Below are 22,681 nucleotides of genomic sequence, written 5' to 3'. Positions count from 1 at the left end.
ATTATTTTTACACCTCTCTGAGATTTGCCTCCATATCTGCTCCTCTATCTCTCCCTGACTGTTTGGAGGCCTGTAGTACACGCCCAGCCAAGTGATTGCCCCCCTTTTGTTAAGTTCTACCCATATGGCCTCATTTGAGGAACCGTCTAAGATATCATCCCTCCTTACTGCAGTAACTGACTTCTTGATCAACTGTGCAATACCACCTCCTCTTTTATCCCCTCCCCTATCACGCCTGAAGATTCTATACCCTGGAATATTGAGTTGCCAGTCCTGCCCCTCCCTCAGCCATGTCTCTGTGATAGCAATAATATTATAATCCCATGTGTTAATCAATGCCCTCAATTCATCTACATTATTACTAAGACTCCTTGCATTAAAGTATATGCAATCCAGCCTTGCATTTTTCACTCGTGCCTTAACAGGTCTATATTTGCTCTGCCATCCAGACTGACTCAGTTTCTTTTCTATATTTGGCTGTGCCTCACCTCCACTCTGTATCCCACTCCCCTGCCAAATTAGTTTAAACCCCCCCCCCCCAACAGCACTAGCAAATCTCCCAGCAAGGATGTCGGTCCTGTTCCGGTTCAGGTGCAACCCGTCCAATTTGTAAAGGTCCCACCTTTGCCAGAAACAGACTCAGTGATCCAGGAACCTAAAGCCCTCCCTCCTGCACCATCTCCTCATGCATGCATCTGTTCTATCCTCCTATTTCTATACTCGCTAGCACAGGGAGTAATTCAAAGATTACAACCTTTGAGGTCCTGCTTTTTAATCTGCTACCTAGATCCCTAAATTCTTGTTGCAGGACCTCATCCCTCTTTCTACCTATGTCGTTGGTACCAATGTGTATCACGACCTCTGGCTGCTCACCCTCTCCCTTCAGAATGTTCTGCAGCTGCTCCGAGACATCCTTGACCCTAGCACCAGGGAGGCAACATACCATTCTGGAGCCTCGTTTGCGGCCGCAGAAACGCCTATCTGCACACCTTACGATAGAATCCCCTGTCACTATAGCTCTTCCACGCCTTTTCCTGCCCTGCTGTGCAGCAGAGCCCTCCACGGTGCCACGAACTTGGCTGTTGCTGCTTTCCCCTGGCAGGTCATCTCTCCCCCCCACCCCCCCCAACAGTATCCAAAGCGGTATATTTGTTTGAGAGGGGGACTCATGCACTACCTGCCTGCGCCTACTACTCCATCTGGTGGTCACCCACCCCTTTTCTGTTTGTGCTGCCATTACCTGCGGTGTGACCACCTCACTAAACGTACTATCCACGGCGTCCTCAGCATCACAGGTGCTCCGCAGTGAATCCACCTTCAGCTCCAGCTCCGTAATGAGGGTAGCCAGTAGCTACAGATGGATACACTTCCTGTACACACGGTCGTCAGGGGCACTGGAAGCATCCCTGACTTCCCACATAGCGCAGGAGAAGCATATCATGGGGCTGAGCTCTCCTGTCATGACTTACCCTTAGATTAATTAGTTACTCCCTTAATTAATAAATACTAATTACACCAGGGGCCTTGTTCTACCCACTACAATCTAAAGTCCTTAATAAGTTACACCGAATTTAAAAAAAACACTTTAGTAGTACTCACCTTATCACCAGAGGTTTTTTTTCCAACAGAAAAAAGCTTTCCCCTTATTTTTTTAAGCTATTTAAATGCATTAACAGTTGCTACTCACCCAACCAATCACCTTACAGATTTCCCGTGATTTCACTCTAAGTTTTTTTTTCGAGTCTTAGCGCGCACCGAGAGGGAGAGCAGGTCCGCCAGCCGCCACCGCTCCTGTCTTCAGGTAAGTGAGGGCCTCATGCCCCTCTCTCCCTTACCCAGTCTGTGTTTAGATTTCGTTCCCTCCCTCCTCAGTTGCTCGGAGGACTTACAGATTTTCCAGGTGATTTTTGTTAGCCCCAAAGATGCCATCTTCACAACGACAATGAAGCAGCATGCTCTGAATGATTGTTGTGGGAGTGGCAGGGGAAATCCAGCTCAGACAACATGGTTTGGTTGTAAGCTACAGTGGCCGAGGTATTGCACATGCATGAACTACACATACAATGACCATTTCTCCGAGTCACCAAGATCAGTGCACAGGAAACCAATCACCCATTTCGGTAGACACCCTCCCGAAGTAGGAGGGTTAGGGGTCGCTGCACTGTCAGAGGTACCATATTGCAGATTAGACGTTAAACCGAGGCTTGTTCTTCCCTCTCAGATGGGCATAAAAAATCCTGCAGCCCTAATTCGAAGACGACGTGGGAAGTTCTCCCAATGTCCTGGCCAATATTTATCCCTCCAATAATATCGCTCAAAATTATTAGATGGTCATTTAACTCATTGCCTTATGCAAAGTGGCTGCTGCATTTCCTACATTACAAAGGTGATTGCACTTCAAAAATACATGATTGGCTGTAAAGCGTTTTGGGATGGCCTGAGGTCGTGATAGGTGCTACATAAATGTAAGTCTGTCATTCTTTTTGCTTTTGGATTATAGACCCACATTCGCCCTGGAAGTAGCAAGTAAAGCAAAATACTGAAAATCACAGCTGGTTCTCCTCTTCTTCATTTTCCATAATCAACTTGGAGAGAGCAATCTTAATTCCTGTAGATTTTCCATTTCTGCAAAGATTATCCTCAGCCATACAAGATGCAATGTGGAGCCAATGCCAAACACTCACAGTGATTTTGGAGATTTTATTTTCATTAATGAAATCCCCCCCACCACCATCCTATTTTTCACATGTAATCAGGTGTAATTTTGATCAGAGACTGTTTAAAGCTTCCTTTATTGTGCTGTAATAGTGTGCCTCAACTTTAAAGAGCAACCTTATAGCAGACTGATTTCTTTTAAACGGCAATCTCGTTTGAAGACAAATTACACATAGATTTTGCTCAGGTGCTTGTATCAGTTAGAAACTGGATAGTGATGAGACCTGAGTTCAGTTGACAAGAGAGAGGTGAGTCTGGTCTCATCAGTCTGGGCTGGCTCTAAACCCAGGTCCCAGAGACAAAAAGACAAAGTATTACTCACTGTGCCACAGCAATTCTTTACATGAAATTATACACTCTGACCTCAAGATTTTGTTTTTTGCAGTCTGCAACAAACTGGATACCCACGAACTTGCATTAACGGTATCACAACCAACCACTGGGTGCGACTGACATTGGGCATTGACAGCTGTGGTTTGCACCCATGAAGGGATCTTTCAAAAACTGAAAAACACTATCCAAACAAACCTTTCAGTGTACATCATAAATAACAGACACACTGGAGCAATTTCAGTGCAGTAACACAAGAGTGATGGTCATTAACCTCTCTGCCTCCAGTCTTGTGACTAGTAGTGTCACCCAAATCCCTTGATTAACTTACTACCTTATAATTACTCCAATGTATCCATTATTCCCTTGAATATTTTTAACTGTGTGGTCCAAATACTATAGGTCACAGACAGCAGTGCGGCACAGTAAATACTTCCCTATTCTTGAAACAGACCAGAGCTCACTTGTCTAGATGTTTATCATCTGTCACTACTGACTGTGGCAAAAACTTCATACACAAGAGTGTCCACAAGACAGTGAAGAAATAGAAATGAAAGATTTATTTATTTAAAAGAGACTGATAGTCAGGGTGGGCTTTATGGGGTTGGGGAGGGGGGGGGCAGTTTGAGAAGTGCTTCAACCATACGGTATCTCTCCCTCTTTGTTCCTCATCTGTGCAAGTTAATGAAAATAAGCTAAACATTAGAAGGTTATACAAAAGTAAAATACTGCAGATGCTGGAAATCTGGAACAAAAACAGAAAATGCTGGAAATACTCAGCAGGTCAGGCAGCATCTGTGGAGAGAGAAACAGAGTTGATGTTTCAGGTTGATGACCTTTCATCAGAACTCATCATTAGAAGGTTATGGTATTTTTTATCCAACACTGAAGAGACTGAATGTTTCAGGGCAGATGGAGGCCCGGACAATGATGGACGCACAGCTCATATGAAGCTCTTAAATACAAGCTTCAGAGGGGCAACCAGGAGCAAAGAGGCTATAAATCCCCACAAAATCAACGTAGACTTTTGTTCGGATTAGTGGCCAACATCACTTCACTACTCCCTTCTGACTGGAAACATTTGGTTTCCTCAGGGGTGTACTGATGAAGTCAATTTCCCAAATTTATCAAAAAAAGTATACTCTCCAAGTTGCTCTTTCCACTCTCAGAAGCAACATCTCGTGCTATGTTTGGTTTCATGGGCACCTGCATATATCTGTCCCACACTTATCCAACAAGCACAGACAGCAAGTCCCAGCAGGCTGTTCAATATGGGAGTCTAAATTAATTCTTACCCTAATTCTGCAAATATATATCTAATGCAGAAACAGTGAGGTCAAAAACAACCTACTTGGGGGCGGCACAGTGGCGCAGTAGTTAGCACCGCAGCCTCACAGTTCCAGCGACCCGGGTTCAATTCTGGGTACTGCCTGTGTGGAGTTTGCAAGTTCTCCCTGTGCCTGCGTGGGTTTCCTCCGGGTGCTCCAGTTTCCTCCCACGTGCCAAAGACTTGCAGGTTGATAGGTTAATTGGCCATTATTAATTGCCCCTAGTATAGGTAGGAAGTAGGGAAATATAGGGACAGGTGGGGATATGGTAGGAATATGGAATTAGTGTAGGATTAGTATAAATGGGTGGTTGATGGTCGGCACAGACTCGGTGGGCCGAAGGGCCTGTTTCAGTGCTGTATCTCTAAAACTAAAAAGAAATGATAATTCCTAACAGGCATTACAAAAAGAGATACTTCTCCACACAGTTCCCCCTTCTTCTTACTGCTATATTTCATTAAGGAGAAAGGTACTTCACACTTTAAGCAGATACTGATATTTATTTCCCAACCCTTCTACAGATTCTCTTGCTACAAACATTACTTGACCCTAAGCAACCTTTGTAGGATCCTTTGAGTAGAATACGAGGCTGCATAGGCTTTGGCTGGTGAATGATGATGTTAACTTAAACAGTCTGGAGGAGGTTTATTGAAGAGCGCAGAGAGTAAATTTGATGTTACTCACATGCCATCCACATTTACTTTCACCCAAGGAAGTTATGGTTTGAAGGGAGGGGAAAGTGGCGTGCAGAGGACAGAAATAAGTTTGTCCAACAGATATTTCAGCAAATCAGACTCAGACATTCTGGAATTCATCCCACTCGCTCTGTCAACCAGAACTAGAGGAAAAAGACGTATTTCTGAGAGAGGTAGTTCACTCTGATCAGGGGTTTCAGTGCCACTGGAATGAATGGCAGAAAATTCACACACAGCATAAGCATGGCCTTAAGTGGACCTGCCCTATAATGAGTAGAACATGTGGATCCAGGTGACAACCACAAGTTGATCTCACCACATAAGACGTGAGCAATCACGAAGGGCAATCAGATCCAAGAGAGCTCTGTTTATGCAACAGACGAGCAGCGTTAGTTATTAACATTCCATTACCTTAAACATTCACCCCCTCCGCCATTGGCACACTGTGGCGGGTACAACCTATAGAGTGCACTGCAGCAACACGCCAAGGCTTCTTCAACAGCACCTCCAAAACCTGTGACTTCTACCACTGAGAAGGACAAGGGCAGGAGGCATCACCTCCAAGTTCCCCGCCCAGTCAAACACTATCCCGACTTGGACATATGTCGCCATCGTTACCTCATTATTACTGGATCAAAATTCTCGAACTCTGTACCGTGGGAATACCTTGACCACACTGACTACGGCAGTTCAAGCCTGAGATCCTTCACCAACTTCTCTGGGGAAACTAGGGATCAGCAATAAATGCCTTGCTAGCGACATGCATATTCCAAGACAAAATTAAGAAAATTCGGAAACTGCTCTCTCAGAGTCTTAGTTGGTGTCTCAGCTGGTTAAGCCAGTAGCAAAACCATCATAACCAGAAGGTTCCTGGTTAAAAGAGAAACAGAAAATGCTGGAAATACTCAGCAGGTCTGGCAGCATAGCTGAAGAGAGAAACAGACTTAACATTTCAGGTCAATGACCTTCATCATTCCTGGTTATGATGTGTTGGAGGATCTCAGCCAGCTCAGCAGCAAGAATGTCAAAAGGTGGCAAAAAAAAAGATAGTTAAACCAAAAATTCCTGCTCCTGATTGGGCGGCACAGTGGCGCAGTGGTTAGCACCGCAGCCTCACAGCTCCAGGGACCCGGGTTCGATTCCGGGTACTGCCTGTGTGGAGTTTGCAAGTTCTCCCTGTGTCTGCGTGGGTTTTGTCCGGGTGCTCCGGTTTCCTCCCACAAGCCAAAAGACTTGCAGGTTGATAGGTAAATTGGCCATTATAAATTGTCACTAGTATAGGTAGGTGGCAGGGAAATATAGGGACAGGTGGGGATGTTTGGTAGGAATATGGGATTAGTGTAGGATTAGTATAAATGGGTGGTTGATGGTCGGCACAGACTCGGTGGGCCGAAGGGCCTGTTTCAGTGCTGTATCTCTAATCTAAAAATCTAATCTTCTGACCATTATCCAGGAACCCTGCTGAAGAATGCACATGGGAGATACTCCATGAGGTTGTGACCGGGCTCAACTCTAAGACCTGCCTGTGCATCCCAACGCTACAGAATTAGGAATGTGGAAACAGGAGGACACCATTCAGCCCATCCAGCCTGGTCCACCATTCAGTTAGAAGATGGCTGATCTGTATCTCAACTCCATGAACCCGCCTTGATTCTGTAACCCCTAATGCCCGTAACTAATCTATCAATCTCAATTTTGAAATCTTCAATTAACGCGCAGCCTCAACAACTTTTTTTTTTAGAGGGGGGGGTGGGGGGGGGTGGTGGCGGGGCGGGGAAGAGGGCTGGGTAGGGTGGGGCATTAGGGGAGAGATAGTTCCAGATTTTCACCAGCCTGTGTGTGAAGAAGTACTCCCAGATAGCACCCCTGAATGGTCTGGCACTAATTTACAGGTTGTGTCCACTTGTTCTGGAATTTTTCATTGGAGGCAACGGTTTCTCTCGATTTACCCTATTAACACATCTTAAACATCTCCATTAGATCACCCCTTCATCTTCTATACTCAAGGAAAAATAAGCCTAGTCTATACAACCCATCCTCATAATTTAACACTTTTTCTAGCCTCAATGCAGGTGACACTTACTGCTTGGGCTCAAAGCTCGCTACTTGGCAAATTGCAGGAGGGTGGCCAGAAATATGAAACTGTATCCCAGTCACAAACCTCATCAACAGTAAGAGGGAAAGTGGATGGGGGGCAGGGGTGGAGACAAAGAGAGAAATTAGGGCATAAAAAGCAGAGGAAAAGTAAGAAAAACGTTCTGGTAAATGCAGCAAAACAAAAGAAACAGGTCAGCTGATCACTTTTGAGCAACATTGCCAAGTCCTGTACCTGTGAAACATGGTTTAAAATTGAGTTCTCCATCATTCGCACATTTCACACACTGTAATTATTTTGATGGGAGATATTTTTGTGCATCAGGTCCATGAATATGGCTTTATTGGAAGTGCTTCTTGCTGTGTTAGTTATGCACTGTTGCTTAACTGACATCATCATCTTTCTCTTTTAACCAAAATGCACTAATGTGTGACAGCAGGCTTGTGAAACCTGGCCACTTGGTGCAAACAGCTTAGAAGCGCTCCTGAAAAAGTAATGATCACACTGCTCTGGAGGGCACGGTAGTGACAAGAAAATAAAATCCTCCTATTTAAACTTGTAGGCTACCAGTCGATATGTGCATAATTGTCGCATCACTCAGCACCATGGGTCCATATCTGCTCCCTCTTCACCCTAACTGATGAAGCAAAGTTTGAAGTTTAGTGCAAGCAAAATTTAATTCTCCATATATAGGATTCCCCTTCCCCCTTCCCAAAACAAAAAAATGCCAGAACAGACACCTGTAAAGTGTAACACAGCAAATTTTAAGTTCTAGCACAACTTCCCCAGTTGGTTTCTTCTCTCACTGATGATTGAATCTCAATCAGTAAAGAAAGGGGGAAAAAAAGAAAGACAGACTGTCACATCGAGAGGACGTCCCAAAGCCATTGAAGTACCATTGTCGGAAACACGACAACCAACATGCACACAGCAAGCTGTGGGATAAATATTGGCCAAGATACAGCAGAGAAACACCCTTGCTCTTCTTCAAAATAGTGCAGTGGGATCATTTATGCCCACCAGAGAAGCAAGGTAGGGCCTCAGTTTAATGTCTCATTTGAAAGACAGCACCTCGCACAGTGCAGCACTCCCTCAGTAGTGGTCAGCCTAGACTTTTTGCTCAAGTCCCTGGACGGTCTTGAACACACAACCTTCTGGCTCAGGAGTGAGAATGCTACCTACTGAACCACAGCTGACTCCTGTCAGAACAGACAAAGTCAACATGGTTTTACAAAAGGGAAATAATTTTTGACAAATTTATTATTTTTTTAAGGGTTCAACTAGTCAAGTAGATAAAGGGAAACCAGTAGATGTAGTATACCTGGATGTTTCCCAGAGATATAGACAGATAAAGTGAGTGGGTAACAAGGTGGCAGGTGGAGTATAATGTGGGAAAGGATGAGGTTATTCACCTTGGTCATAAGAATAGAAGAGCAGAACATTTTTTAAAAGGCGTGAAACTTTTAAATGTTGATGTTCAGAGAGACTTGGGTGCACTAGTACAAAGACCACAAAAAGTTAACATGCAGATACAGCAAGCAATTAGGAAGGCAAATGGCATGCTGGCCTTTACTGCAAGGGGACTGGAGTACAAGGCTAAGGAAGTCTTGCTGCAACTGTACAGGGCTTTGGTGAGACCACACCTGGAGTACTGTGCACAATTTTGGTCTCTATATCTGAGAAAGGATATACTTGCATTGGAGGCAGTACAGCGAAGATTTACTAAATTAGTTCCTGGGATAGAGGGTTGTTCTTTGATGAAAAGCTGAGTAAATTGGGCCTATACTCTCTGGAGTTTAGAAGAATGAGAGGTGATTGTGTTGAAACATACTAAATTCTGAATGGGCTTGCTAGGGTAGAAGCCAAGAGGTTGTTTCCCTGGCAGGGTAATCCAGAACACAGGGCACAACCTCAAGATAAGGAGCTGAGATGAGGAGAAATTTCTTCACCCAAAGGGTTGTGAATCTTTGAAATTCTCTACCCCAGAAAGTTGTGGATGCTCCATCGTGAATATATTTAAGGCTGAGATAGACAGATTTTTGATGTCTCGGGGGATCAAGAGATATCGGAAGCAGGCGGGAAAGTGGAGTTGAGGTAGAAAATCAGCCATGGTTATTTGGGATGTGCACTTTCAGCTGGCTCTCCCTCAATAGCGGAGTACTAGGTTAATTGATAGGTTAATTGGCCATTATAAATTGCCCCTAGTATAAGTAGGTGGTAGGGAAATATAGGGACAGGTGGGGATGTGGTGGGAATATGGAATTAGTGTAGGATTAGTATAAATAGGTGGTTGATGGTCGGCACAGACTCGGTGGGCCGAAGGGCCTGTTTCAGTGCTGTATCTCTAAACTAAACTAAACTAAATGATCGTACTGAATGGTGGAGCAGGCTCAAGGGCCCATAGGGACTACTCCTGCTCCTATTTCTTATGTTATGTACCAGCAGCACATTTTGAAATGCTGGCATGATACTTCTCTGCACCAGCCGAACACAGAGAAGTTTCCACCTGGTGACTGTGACAACTGCTCTTGCAGTCAGTAAGTGCTCAGCTCTGCACCGTTCACAGGTACTTTGACTTTGTTTTTAAATAGCACAGCGCTTGCTGACTGTATAAACAATTGTAATAGTAGCCAGCTGGGATCTTCCTTCAATGTTTTACAGAGAGAAGCACACACCAGCAGCTAGAAAAAAAAACATAGTTGGCAATTGTTCCAAGATTTTGTTGAACCATACAGTACCAAAGGAGGCCATTTGGCCCATTGTGCCTCCGCCAACTCTTTTAAAGAGCTATCCAATTAGTCACACTCCTCTGCTCTTTCAACATAGCACTGCAAATGTTTCCTTTTCAAGTATATATCCAATTCTCTTTTTGAAAGTTACAACTCCATCTCCTTCCACCACCCCTTCAGGCAATGCATTCCGAATCATAACAACTTGCTGTGCAAAAGAAATTCCCATCTCCCATCTGGCTCTTTTGTCAATTACCTTAAATCTGTGTCTTCTGGTTACTCACTCTTCTGCCACTAGAAACAGTTTCTCCTTCTCAAAACCCTTTATAATTTATGACAAGCAAATCACTTGCATTACTTGTATGCTGATGCTGTTATTTGGGATGTGCACTTTTAGCTGGCTCTCCCTCAATAGCTGAGTACTATCATTAATATATTTAATATATCGAATGTCCCAATATTAAAATTAATTTCCTTACACCAGTCCATCTTGTTTGTTTTCTTCCATCACTTAGGGCTCTTTGTCTTTTCCTTTCGAACATTAACGTTCCCAAGACACAATTTGAGAAAGAGCAGGGAGCTCTGCATTGTCCTGGCCAACATCAGCACGCAACAACATTTAAAAAAAAATTAACTGATCATTCATCTCACACTGCAGTTTGTGTGACAATACAAACACAAAATAGCAGCCACATTTACCTACACAACAGTCAACTCACTCAAAAAGTAATACATTTTAAATGGCTGGTCCTGCTGAAATGCAAGTATCATCGCATCATTACATTTTTATTGATTTGCGCCCTGATGGGATTAACCACAGGTAAAACTTTCACCCGAAAACTCTACAATCTCCACTCCGCTTCCTCCTGCCAACCTAATGGAAGTGCATTTTTTTTAAACTCCAGGATATCAATGTAACATTACAAATTCATTTCTCAGCAATGAGTGATAGTATTCCATTGATGACATTTTTATGGTCGCAATAGGATTTGAATTACAAATCGGCACAGAGTGGTTAATCATCTATGTCTATATTTATATCTGATATAATTTTCAAGTGTGTTCTTAAATCAGATATTCCTCTACACCTTTTATTTTAATTAAAAGGAATTAATTGGCAAAGCAACAACTACTTTTGGTGACAAAAAGCAACTCATCTTTCGCCCTCTCACAGGGAGGGAGGAAGTACCAAAACCTGGTGGAAGGAATGGGGTACAGAAACAGCAGCTAGTGTTGCACAACTGTACACCGCACTAGTTATGAAGAAAGAGCCACAAGCAATTAACCCACCTCACAACCCAACTCATACCTACATAACAAAAACAAAAAGAAACCAAAAAAAAACACTGCCACAGGCTCCAACACTGCATGAATTTGAAAATTTGCATTTCGAAATCATTTCTGATCTCATTTCACATGAACTAATAAATATAGGTGTAATATATCTAACACTTCAGTAGGATACACCAGCTGGGCATTCTTTTCTTGTGATAAAGTCCCTTATTCACTGTTCTCTTATGAATATATTCAACACTTATGATAATGATATCCAACCTTACCCCTCGACCACTGCATTTCAACTGCATAACTGATCAGCAAGAAATTGTTCTGACTCGCCATCAAACCAAAGTTGGATGTCACTGAATTCTCACCTTCAGAACCTGACTCTTCCTATCCCTCTAGCAGCTCCTTCAGATAGGGCATGAAGTGGGTGCTTTATTTGACCCTGAGCCCAGCTTCAAACCTTATAACCTAACCACTACCACCAGGTCATCCTCCTCCTTGGCTCTGTCAGAAGGTTGTGGGTTCACGTCCCACTCCAGAAATCTGATTACCAAATCTAGACTGACACTCCCTGTGCAGTACTGAGGGAGCACTTTACTGTCAGAGGTGCCCATCTTTAGTTGAGACATTAATTTGAGGCCCCATCTGCCCTCTCAGGTGGACGGAGAAGATCCCATGGCCAATATTTATCCCTCAACCAATATCACGAAACACATATTATCTGATCATTATCACGTTGCTATTTGTGTGTGGGACCTTGCAGAGTGCATTTCATACATTACAACAGTAACATTTCGGTTGTACAGCACTTTGGCCATATACAATTCCATGGCGTCACTCAAACATTTATCCATGCTTTTTGTCATCTCTAGACTTGATTACTCCAAAGCTCTTCTTGCCAGCCTCCTATATGGTTCCCTCAACTAATTGCAATTGACCCCAAAATTCTGCTGCTCACACCCAGTGACAATTCCCCATCACTTCTGTGCTCACTAACCTTTTCTGGCTTCCTATTCTACCAGGCATCAATTTCAATGTCCTTGTCCTTTCATCTACAAATCGCTCCCTGGCCAAACCCAGACCTACTTCTACAAATTTCATCCAGCCTTTTGTTCCTGCACACGGCCCTCTACCCTTCCAATTCTGGCCTCCTTTGAATCCATCCTCTCTCCACTTCACTGTCAGTGGCAGAGCCGACAGCCATTTTGGCCAAACACTGTAGACCACTCCATCTAAATCCCTCTTCCCCCTCCTTCAAAAGACTCACAATTTTTTGACCGCAAAGGAGTGTTGATCTTTATTGCAAGGGGGCTGGAATACAAAAAGGGTGGAAGTTATGTTACAGTTATATATTCTTCTTCTTTAGCCTCCTTGTCTCGAGAGACAATGGATAAGTGCCTGGAGGTGGACAGCAGTTTGTGGAGCAACGCCTGGAGTGGCTATAAAGGCCAATTCGAGAATGACAGACTCTTCCACAGGTGCTGCAGATAAAATTGGTTGTCGGGGCTGTTACACAGTTAGCTCTCCCCTTGCACTTCTGTCTTTTTTCCTGCCAACTGCTAAGTCTCTTCGAATTGCCACTCTTTAGCCCCGCCTTTATGGCTGTCCGACAACTCTGACGATCACTGGCAACTGACTCCCACGACTTGTGGTCAATGTCACAGGATTTCATGTCGCATTTGCAGACGTCTTTAAAGCGAAGACATGGACAGCCGGTGGGTCTGATGCCAGTGACGAGCTCGCTGTGCAATGCGTCTTTGGGGATCCTGCCATCTTCCATGCAGCTCACATGACCAAGCCATCTCAAGCACCGCTGGCTCAGTAGGGTGTATATGCTGGGGATGTTGGCCGCCTCGAGGACATCTGCGTTGGAGATGCGGTCCTGCTACCTGATGCCAAGGATTCTCTGGAGGCAGTGAAGATGGAATGAGTTGAGACGCCGCTCTTGGCTGACATATGTTGTCCAGGCCTCGCTACTGTAGTGCAAGGTACTGAGGACACAGGCTTGAAACACTCGGACTTTTGTGTTCCGTGTCAGTGCGCCATTTTCCCACACCCTCTTGGCCAGGGTGGACATAGCAGCGGATGCCTTTCCCATTCGCTTGTTGATTTCTGCATCGAGAGACAGGTTACTGGTGATAGTTAAGCCTAGGTAGGTGAACTCTTGAACCACTTCCAGAGCGGGGTCGCCGATATTGATGGATAGAGCATTTCTAACGTCCTGTCCCATGAGGCTGATGGTTAGGCCAAATTCATTGCAGGCAGCCGCAAACCTGTCTATGAGTCTCTGCAGACACTCCTCAGTGTGAGATGTTAATGCAGCATCGTCAGCAAAGAGGAGTTCCCTGATAAGGACTTTCCGTACTTTGGTCTTCGCTTTTAGACGGGCAAGGTTGAACAACCTGCCACCTGATCGTGTGGAGGAAAATTCCTTCTTCTGAAGACTTGAACGCATGTGAGAGCAGCAGGGAGAAGATGATCCCAAACAGTGTAGGTGCGAGAACACAGCCCTGTTTCACGCCACTCAGGATAGGAAAGGGGTCTGATGAGGCGCCGCTATGCTGAATTGTGCCTTTCATACTGTCATGGAATGAGGTGATGATACTTAGTAGCTTTGGTGGACATCCGATCTTTGCTGGTAGTCTGAAGAGACCATATCTGCTGGCGAGGTCAAAGGCTTTGGTGAGATCTATGAAAGCAATGTAGAGGGGCATCTGTTGTTCGCGGCATTTCTCCTGTTGCTGGCGAAGGGAGAACAGCACGTCAATGGTGGATCTCTCCGCTTGAAAGCCGCACTGTGCCTCAGGGTAGACATGATCAGCCAGCTTCTGGAGTCTTTCCCCACTATGCTGAGCAGGGAGATTCCACGGTAGTTGTTGCAGTCACCGCGGTCATCCTTGTTCTTAGATAGGGTGATAATATTGGCATTGTGCATGCCCTGTGGTACTGCTCCCTCAACCCAGCACAGGCAAAGCAGTTCATGGAGTGCTGAGAATTTAGCAGGCTTGGCACTCTTGATTATTTCAGGGGTAATGCTGTCCTTTCCAGGGGCTTTTCCACTGGCTAGAGAATCAATGGCAAAACTGAGTTCCGATTTTGTTGGCTGTTCGGCCAGCTCATCCATGACTGTCAGAGACCGGGCTGCATTGAGGGCAGTATCAGTGACAACATTTTCCCTGGAGTACAGTTCGAGGTAGTGCTCCACCCAGCAGTCCATTTGCTTGTGTTGATCAGTGATCATGTCCCTTGATTTAGACTTGAGGGGGGCAATCTTATTGATGGTTGGCCCAAAAGCTCTCTTAATGTCATCATACATTCCTCGGATGTTTCCGGTGTCGGAAGCCAGCTGAATACGACTGCATAGGTGTTGCCAGTAGACATTTGCACAGCACTTGGCTGTTCTTTGGGCAGCGCTTCTGGTTATTTTAAGTGCTATGGATATTAACTCGCTGGGGGCTTTCTTGTAGTTCAACAGTGCAGTGCGCTTAGCGGCTAAGACAGGTTCCAGCTCTTCAAAGTGAGATTGAAACTAGTCTTCATTCTGCTTCTCACGTTTACCATAGGTGGTGATTGCTGAGTCATAGATGGCATCTCTGATGTGGGCCCACTTCATCTCTGCATCCCCTGCAGGAGAGTTTTGAAGGGCTTTTTGAAGTGAATTTAGAAACTTATGTAACAGCTTGGATAAGAAATTCTGTTTGCGTTGATGCGCGGGTAGCCCTTCTGCTTGCAGTGATGTAGCTTCTTTTCTTTGAGTCTAACTTTGCTGCACACCAGGGAGTGGTTGGTGTCGCAGTCCGCAATGTGGAAGCTGCGTGTGATTTGGACACTGTTAGAGGCTCACCTTGTGACGATGAGGTCCAGCTGGTGCCAACGAAACCTGGTGACAGGGTTTAGTATGAAAGAATGAGTGGGCGATGAAGAGGTTGTGATAGGTACACAACTCCAGCAGTCTCTGTCCATTCTCATTCATCCTTCCAATGCCATAGCGCCCAAGGCAGGAGGGCCATGAGTCATGGTCGGCCCCAACCCTGACGTTAAAGTCCCCCAGCAGGAACAAATGTTCGGTATTAGGAATGCTACAAATGATATTATGGAGTTCCTCGTAGAACTGGTCTTTAACTTCAGGTGGGGAGCAGACTGTTGAAGCATAGATACTGAGTCGGTGTACTGGGCCAGAGGCGGTGAGCAGTCGGATGGACAATATGCATTGAGCCATTTGAAGGTGGCTCTATTATGCTGAGCAAAAGGTTTCTAATGGAAAAGCCCACTCCATGCTGTCTTGGTTCTTCAGGATCCCTACCCTGGCAGTAGAAGGTGTAGTCTTGCTCTCCTGGAGATCCGCTCGCAGGGAGGCGTGTCTCCTGAAGTGCTGCAATGTCCACATGGAGTCTACTGAGCTCGTTGTTAATGATGGCAGTCTTCCGAGAATCATTGATTTGTATAAGACCTTCAAACAGTACAGAACACATAGCTCTGACGTTCCAGCTTGCAAAAGGAAGGGCTGGTACCTTATTTCCTTTGTTTATCGTGCTGTTTGGTGTGGTGTTACAGTCCACTTGTCGGGCAATGACCCTGAGCTCCAAGCACCCATTGAAGCAGGTGGACTGTGGCAGGACAGAACCTTTGTGACCGGGCGCTGCCTGGTTTGAGGCGGGCGGTTGCTGTCCAGTGAGATGCGATGACCTCTCCCACCGACAAAGGCAACCCGTGGCGCTCAATCTCTACGTCAATTCAGCTGCACTTATAACCCATAAATGCTGCCTTCCGTGTTGTTTTGGTCACTGTGAGGCAACTATGGAGTGACCTCTCCATGGCGCATGCCTGGGCGGAATGTGTGGAGGTTGTGAGTTGCCCAAGCATCAAAACCCCCCTCCCGGCCTTCCTAGTGGGATCCAGAGGACTGCAGAGCACGACGTTTGGCACCGGTATGGCTGCAGGAACCGCCGGAAACATGCCAAATTTGACACATGACCGTCTTAGGGATTCCACTCCGGATTTTCTGTTCGGGTTTACTCCCTTAGCCTTGGTCTCTCCCGAGACGCCCACAAGGCAGTGGGGTTGTTAGCTCCTATCCCTGAGCAGGGGCCCTTACAAGTAATGAAATAAAAGCAAAATACTGCGGATGCTGGAAATCTGAAATAAAAACAAGAAATGCTGGAACCACTCAGCAGGTCTGGCAGCATCTGTGAAAAGAGAAGCGGAGTTAACGTTTCGGGTCACTGACCCTTCATCGGAACTCTTACAAGTAAACTGTGCGATTTCATGGAGGGAGAGGGAAAGGGGGAGGGGGTGGGGGGAAGGGGGAGCGGGGGGTACGAGGGGGAAGGGGGGGCGAGGGGGAAGGGGTTGGGGGCAAGGGGGTGCGGAGGGGAAGGGGGTGCGGAGGGGAAGGGGGTGCGGAGGGGAAGGGGGTGCGGAGGGGAAGGGGGTGCGGAGGGGAAGGGGGTGCAAGGACAGCCTCCTCAATGTCGGCGTCATCCAGGCCGACGCTGCGCTCATGGTCGCCATCCAGAGGGTTAGGGCCTAGGAAATGCGCTCCGGTCAGTATCGGGATCCTGGCTCACAATCCGCCGCCTGGCGAGGAAAGCTGGTTCCTTATCTCCCTGCGGATCATTCCAATTAATGCAGAGTTGTGGCAAGTCTTGTGCTCGCGTTGCAACACCTACAAACCATCAAATCATTCATAGGCACGGCTTTTCTGCACACACTGCACTCTCAAGCAACAAGGATTCCATGCAGTCTATAAGGTTCCTATACTGCAGGTTATGTCAGTAGCCAGCAGGAAGGTTGCAGGTTATATGTTATATAAAACTCTGGTTAAACCCCATCTGCATTGCTACATTCAGTTCTGGGCACAACACCTCAGAAGGATATATTGGTCTTGGAGCGGGTGCACTGCAAATTCACCAGAATCATACCAGGGCTAAAAGGGTTAAGCTAAATGGTTGCATATACTAGGTTTGCATTCCCTTGAGTATCAAAGATTAAGGAGCCATTTAATTGAGGTGTTTAAGATGATTAAAGCACTTGATAGGGTCAATAGAAACTATTTCCTCTGGTAGGGGTGCCCAGAACCGGGGGCATAACCTTAAATGTAGAGCTAGGCCATTCAGGGGTGGAACAGACTCAATGGGCTGAATGACCTATTCTGTTCCTGTGTTCCTACCACTTTGTTCTCACCTGCAATCAGCCTTCACCTCTTCCTTCCACTGGCCAAGTGGCCTCTTTCTGTGCTGTAAACTTTCAATGATTCTACACTGCTCGGTGACTGAAAATTTTCATCTTGTGAAGTGCTTTAAGACATTTTATTCTTTCAAAAGTATCATATATGTGCAAGCAGTAGCTGTAATAAAACCATTCCCCTGCATACTTCCTCCTCCCTCCCCCACCATGTCTTTTTATGCAAGATATAATAGCCCTTTTGGTAGTCCTCAAACATTAAGTGCCCGACAAATGAATAAGGGAAGGCACTTCAGAGATTCTAAAGAAAAAACACAAATGGAAGTCTGGCAGATTGAAAAGAAAGTCTATTTGATGCATTTTGCAAATTATACCACAGCAAAGTATATATTTACACCAACATAATACACAACAATGCACCAGAAAAGTATATGGAAATTAGGAAATTTTCTATTAAAAAAACACGCACTTCAAAAATTATAATGCACAACATGATGACACTCAGCAAAACACTAAGAAATTACATGGTGTTGAAAAAAAGGAATGCAGGGAGGGTTTTGGCAAAATTTATTTACCTAAGACCCACTTAGTTCCATGTACAACATTTATCAACTTACAAGTCTGGGCTCTTTATGCACCAATGTTTCAAATTTTCAATTGAAAATGTGTACTTGGAAAATTGACAAGCTGCAATAGGACAGTTATTTCAGTAGCTCATAAATAATGATTTCATTTTTTTTTTAACACTGCATTGAACAACATTTCAACTGAGGATCTGAACTATAGCATGCCTGAAGAGGAGCCAAAACATGACTCAAAGACACACATGTGACCACACACAAGGTCTCAATGAAGCATTAAACATAATTTGTTTAATTATGGTTTAAAAAATTTTTTTTGATTTTTTTTAATTGTTCAAGCTAAGTACTGAGCTAACCCATATCATGTGCATCTTTTGTCTTTGATCACAAACCCATAAAACTGACATCCATCATAACTGCTCCTCAACAACTGAGTGCTTTATATACCGGCACGGTTAGTGCATTTAAAGCCTCCCATATTTGCTCTCTCCACTCACGCCCCGCCTGATCTTAATCTTGAACTTCGTTAACTCAACCTTCAATTGGTTCACCCAAGGTTTTCCCGGTTTCCTCCTGCTTCCCCCATGGGAATCACTGATTTCAGGTAGCTTAATATTCTTCCCTGCATCGACTGTCAGCAGCTCTAGCCAGAGGAAGGCATCCAGTGCAGGTCTAAACCAAATATGCTAGATGTATAAAAATGCTGTAGGGCAGTCAATTTTTGGGGTGGAGGAAAAGAGAGGGGAGGAATTTCCTTTGCTTTCTATTCGTAACAAAGGTTTCCAATTTTGGTTGCATGTATTACTGGAGGTTTCATCATTTGAGCTCCTAACCCCACCCACTTTTGGAGATGTACCATCCTCTGCTTGCAATCCATGCCAATAGCAAATCAAGAACTTTCTGTGGTGGAGCAATATCAGTACAGGCTGATGTTCTATCAGTCTGCAGCACATTGCATTACAGTGTCAATAATTCACTGGCCTGCACTACTGAACAGGTTTAATATTTAACTCAACTCTGAAACTGTCATCCTGGTTTCCAAATCCCTCCATGGCCCCACCCCTCCATATTTCTATAACCTCCTCCAGTCTTAGAACTCTGAAATCTCAACACTCCTCCAATTCTGGCCTCTGGCGCATCCCCGATTTACATCACCTCACCATTGACAGCCATGCCTTTAGCTCTCTAGGTCCTAAGCTCTGGAATTCCCTCCCTAAACTTCTCTACCTTGCTCTCCTCCTTTAAGACATTCCTTAAAACTTGCCTATTTCACCAAGTTTCTGGTCACCTGTCTGAATATCTCCTTATCTGGTTCAGTGTCAAATTTTGATTGCTAAACCTCTTGTGAAGAGCCATGGACGTTTTACTTCATTCAACATGCTATAGAAATGCAAGTTGGTGTTGTTGTTAACTGGAAATCGGCTCTGTCCACCAATAGATTTTCAATCACGAGAAGTAATAACAGCCTCAGCTAGTTTTAGCTTCTATAAATTGCATGTTGAAAATAGTACAAACCTTGGTTCACACAAGGGTTCATTTGGGCAACCAGTCATTTATGACACATTTACATAGTGAGTTTATTGATTTATTTTCTTAACTGAACACGCCTAAGGTCATCCTGTTCACTGGAGTCGAACACCAAAAGAAAGTGTTGCTAACAATATTTAACAACATTTTCTATTCCATTTAAGATTATTTTCTCTCTAAGAAAAAGTTATATTTAATCCTAAATAGAATACAAAATTATTTGCTTCTTTGAATAATTTATTTCTGAACTCCAGAAAATCAACCTTATGTGTGTGTGTTTTTCACATGATATTTACAGCACAGGCTATTTGGCCCAGCAGGTCTATGCTGGTGTTTAAACTTTGGTGAGTCTCCTCTCACTTCATTTCTCACTCCATCAAATTGGTAGTTTGTTGGAGTAGCCATTTTTTGGTCCATGTATCAAAAGACTGTCAGCCAATATGGAACATCGGAGTGAGCTTTAATTCTAACCACATGCACCAAAAATAAAGAACTCTTTTCTACTCTACCTTGCAAATAACTGAAATCAACTGACTTGGGACCCACATATGGTTGCCAAATCTGTCTGGACACGTTTCTTGAGCTGAAATCACATGACGTCCTGCCTCCAACCACTCCACTGCCCACACATCCATCAATGGTCACCTGATAAAGAAATCCTTGTGGCACCACTGCGCAAATTGGAAAGCAAGCAGACTGTTACCTCATTGGATGATTCTTGGCTGTAGGTAAAACAGCCACCCCCCGCCACTTCTGCATTTCCTTTATAACTAATCAATAAAAGTGTTAAAAAATGAAAATAAAAATTTTAATGCCCCTATGATTTTTCTCCTGGACTGTTTGCAGTAGTGGCCTAGAGACTCCAGGACAATCCTGGAGTGTTGGCAACCCTAGCCCTAATGCTGCCCTAAGTCAAATGAACCAAGCACAGACCAGAGATAATTTGCAGCCTTCCTAGTCCCTGACTCAGCCCAACATCACGTGAATCATTTATTGACTATACCAATCTGTGCAATCTTTGCAACTTCGCTGCCACACAATCCGATGCTGTGAAAATGAGCATCCAACTCAGTGCTGCCCCACTGATCATTTTTTTTTCATTCTCGGGATGTGGGTGCCACTGGCAAAGCCAATATTTATTCACCATCCCTAAAATCATGGCGCATTCAAAATCAAAATTAATATAACATTACATCTATTTTTAAACATTACCCATAGAATTTTCACATTGTGCCCAACAGCCAATCCCTCCTTAATATAAACAGGATGCGTTTTGGCTACAAGATCCAAATTTATGATCAAACCCATTGTGGCCAATGCAAAGCTGGGGCTGGAATTGTATAGGTTTTAAAGCAACGTGTTGTTTAGAGCTATTAAAACAAACACTGAATAAAAGGTGGGGGGTGGGAGGAGGGGGGTGCAAACACACAAAAAAGGTAGAGGTTTGTGGAAAATTAAATGAACACTGGAAATTTCCACTGGCCCTCGTGGACAGTCAGAGGTCAGCTCTCACTCCCACTGAAAACAATGTGAGCTTTAACTTGCTGTTTCCTTCTTAATCAGTCGACCTGTGTTTTCTTTACATAGATAGACCAAGTGCTCTGCAGAGATTGCAAACTGTTAATGTGACCCAGATGCTCCATTTCTTCCCTCTTGAACATCAAACATAGACAACATGACTGCAAATTACCAGGGACTTTATCCTGAAAGTCTTGATTTTACAAGAGCTGTACAACTGTTGATGTGTTTGGAAGCCACATTTACAAAACAGATAATGAATAAATTGCAGCTACTCCAACCCCCCTTTTTTTTTTAAATTCCACTTTCCATTCCGCCTCTGCAGAAGGTGGTGATCCTTATTACAGTATGGTCCAGCAGGCACCAACATCTCTGGTGTATTAAAGAAGTATTCATTGTTCAAGTTTGGACCTGACTATCATTATGATATTCATGGACACAGTTGCCTAGTGGTAATGATACTGGACGGGTAATCAGAGACCTGATCTAATAATCTAAAGATGTGAGTTTAAATCCCACCATGGCAGCTGGGGACTTAAAATTCAGTTGATTAAATAAATCTGGAATAAAAAGCTAGTATCAGTAATGGTGAGCATGAAATTGGATTGTCGTAAAAACCTAACTGGTTCTCTAATGTCTTTTAGGGAAGGAAATCTACCGTCCTTACTTGGTCTAGCCTATACGTAACTCCAGACCCACAGCAATGTGGTTGACTCTTAACTGGCCTCTGAAATGGCCTAGCAAGCCACTCAAGTTGTATCAAAACCACTACGAGAAATATGGATTGCAGTGGTTCAAGGAGGCAGCTCACCACCACCTTCTCAGGGGCAATCAGGGATGGCCAATAAACGCCAGTTTTGCCAGTACTCACATCAACACAAAAAGCTGTACAGGTCATTAAAGCAGAGTCCGAACTGGACTTACCCAAGTACATACACCCGGGAGAGGTCACTGGTTAACCATTAGGATCAGGAACCCAAGCCAATCTCCTCCCACTCCACCATTCCCAAGTGTAAATTCATTACAATCAATTATAATTTGCCAACATTGCTCTGATTAAAATCAGCTAAACTTGGCTCACTCCAAAATTGGCACATTGTTGTTGCTTGTAAGTACGGCTAAGGTAATGCATTTATTCACAGAGCCAGAGGGTTACCATGCAGACTACAGAGCCAGCATCCTAAGGATGCACTGCAAACCCCTGTCAGAGTAAAACACTTAAGTACTAAAGCAATATAGGCAGAAAACATGAGTATGTTTACTCATTACGGTTTTAAACTGACGGAATGGACTCCACCAGTGGCTCAATAGGTTAGGACATCTGTTAAATGCTCTGAAAACCAGGCCCGCAGGATCCCAGATTCAGCGGGCCGAACTCACTGATCTTAAGAGACGGGCGGGGGGCGGGGGGGGGGGGGGGGGGGGGGGGTGTGGAAACCGCAGGAGTTGACTTCAACTGGCCCCAACAAGGCTCCGAAATCCTGAGGAGGTATTGCCTGTTGATGCTCATTGACACATGCTGACAAAGGCAGAAAATCTACTTGGGGAGGAATTGCCCACTTGCGCTTTTGTAGACGAGCATATTATATATACACACATATATGCTATATGACTAGTAATAAGTTTAGCTCAACAATGATTGTGTGAACAGATTTGAAACCCATCCAGAGCCCAGGTTCATTGAGTACCAGGTAAC

At 44.5% G+C, this 22,681-nt stretch overlaps 1 protein-coding gene across 5 annotated transcripts in view; it reads right to left on the bottom strand.

Moving 5' to 3' along the window:
• LOC137372300 (partitioning defective 3 homolog B-like) overlaps positions 1 to 22,681 on the bottom strand; it is a 1,025,472-nt gene that overhangs the window by 747,804 nt on the left and 254,987 nt on the right. The gene's annotated exons all lie outside the window — the stretch shown is intronic.

This window comes from Heterodontus francisci, chromosome 7 (assembly GCF_036365525.1).
Source record: "Heterodontus francisci isolate sHetFra1 chromosome 7, sHetFra1.hap1, whole genome shotgun sequence".
NCBI classification, from domain to species: Eukaryota; Metazoa; Chordata; class Chondrichthyes; order Heterodontiformes; family Heterodontidae; genus Heterodontus; species Heterodontus francisci.
This window is presented reverse-complemented; position numbering and strand designations above follow the sequence as displayed.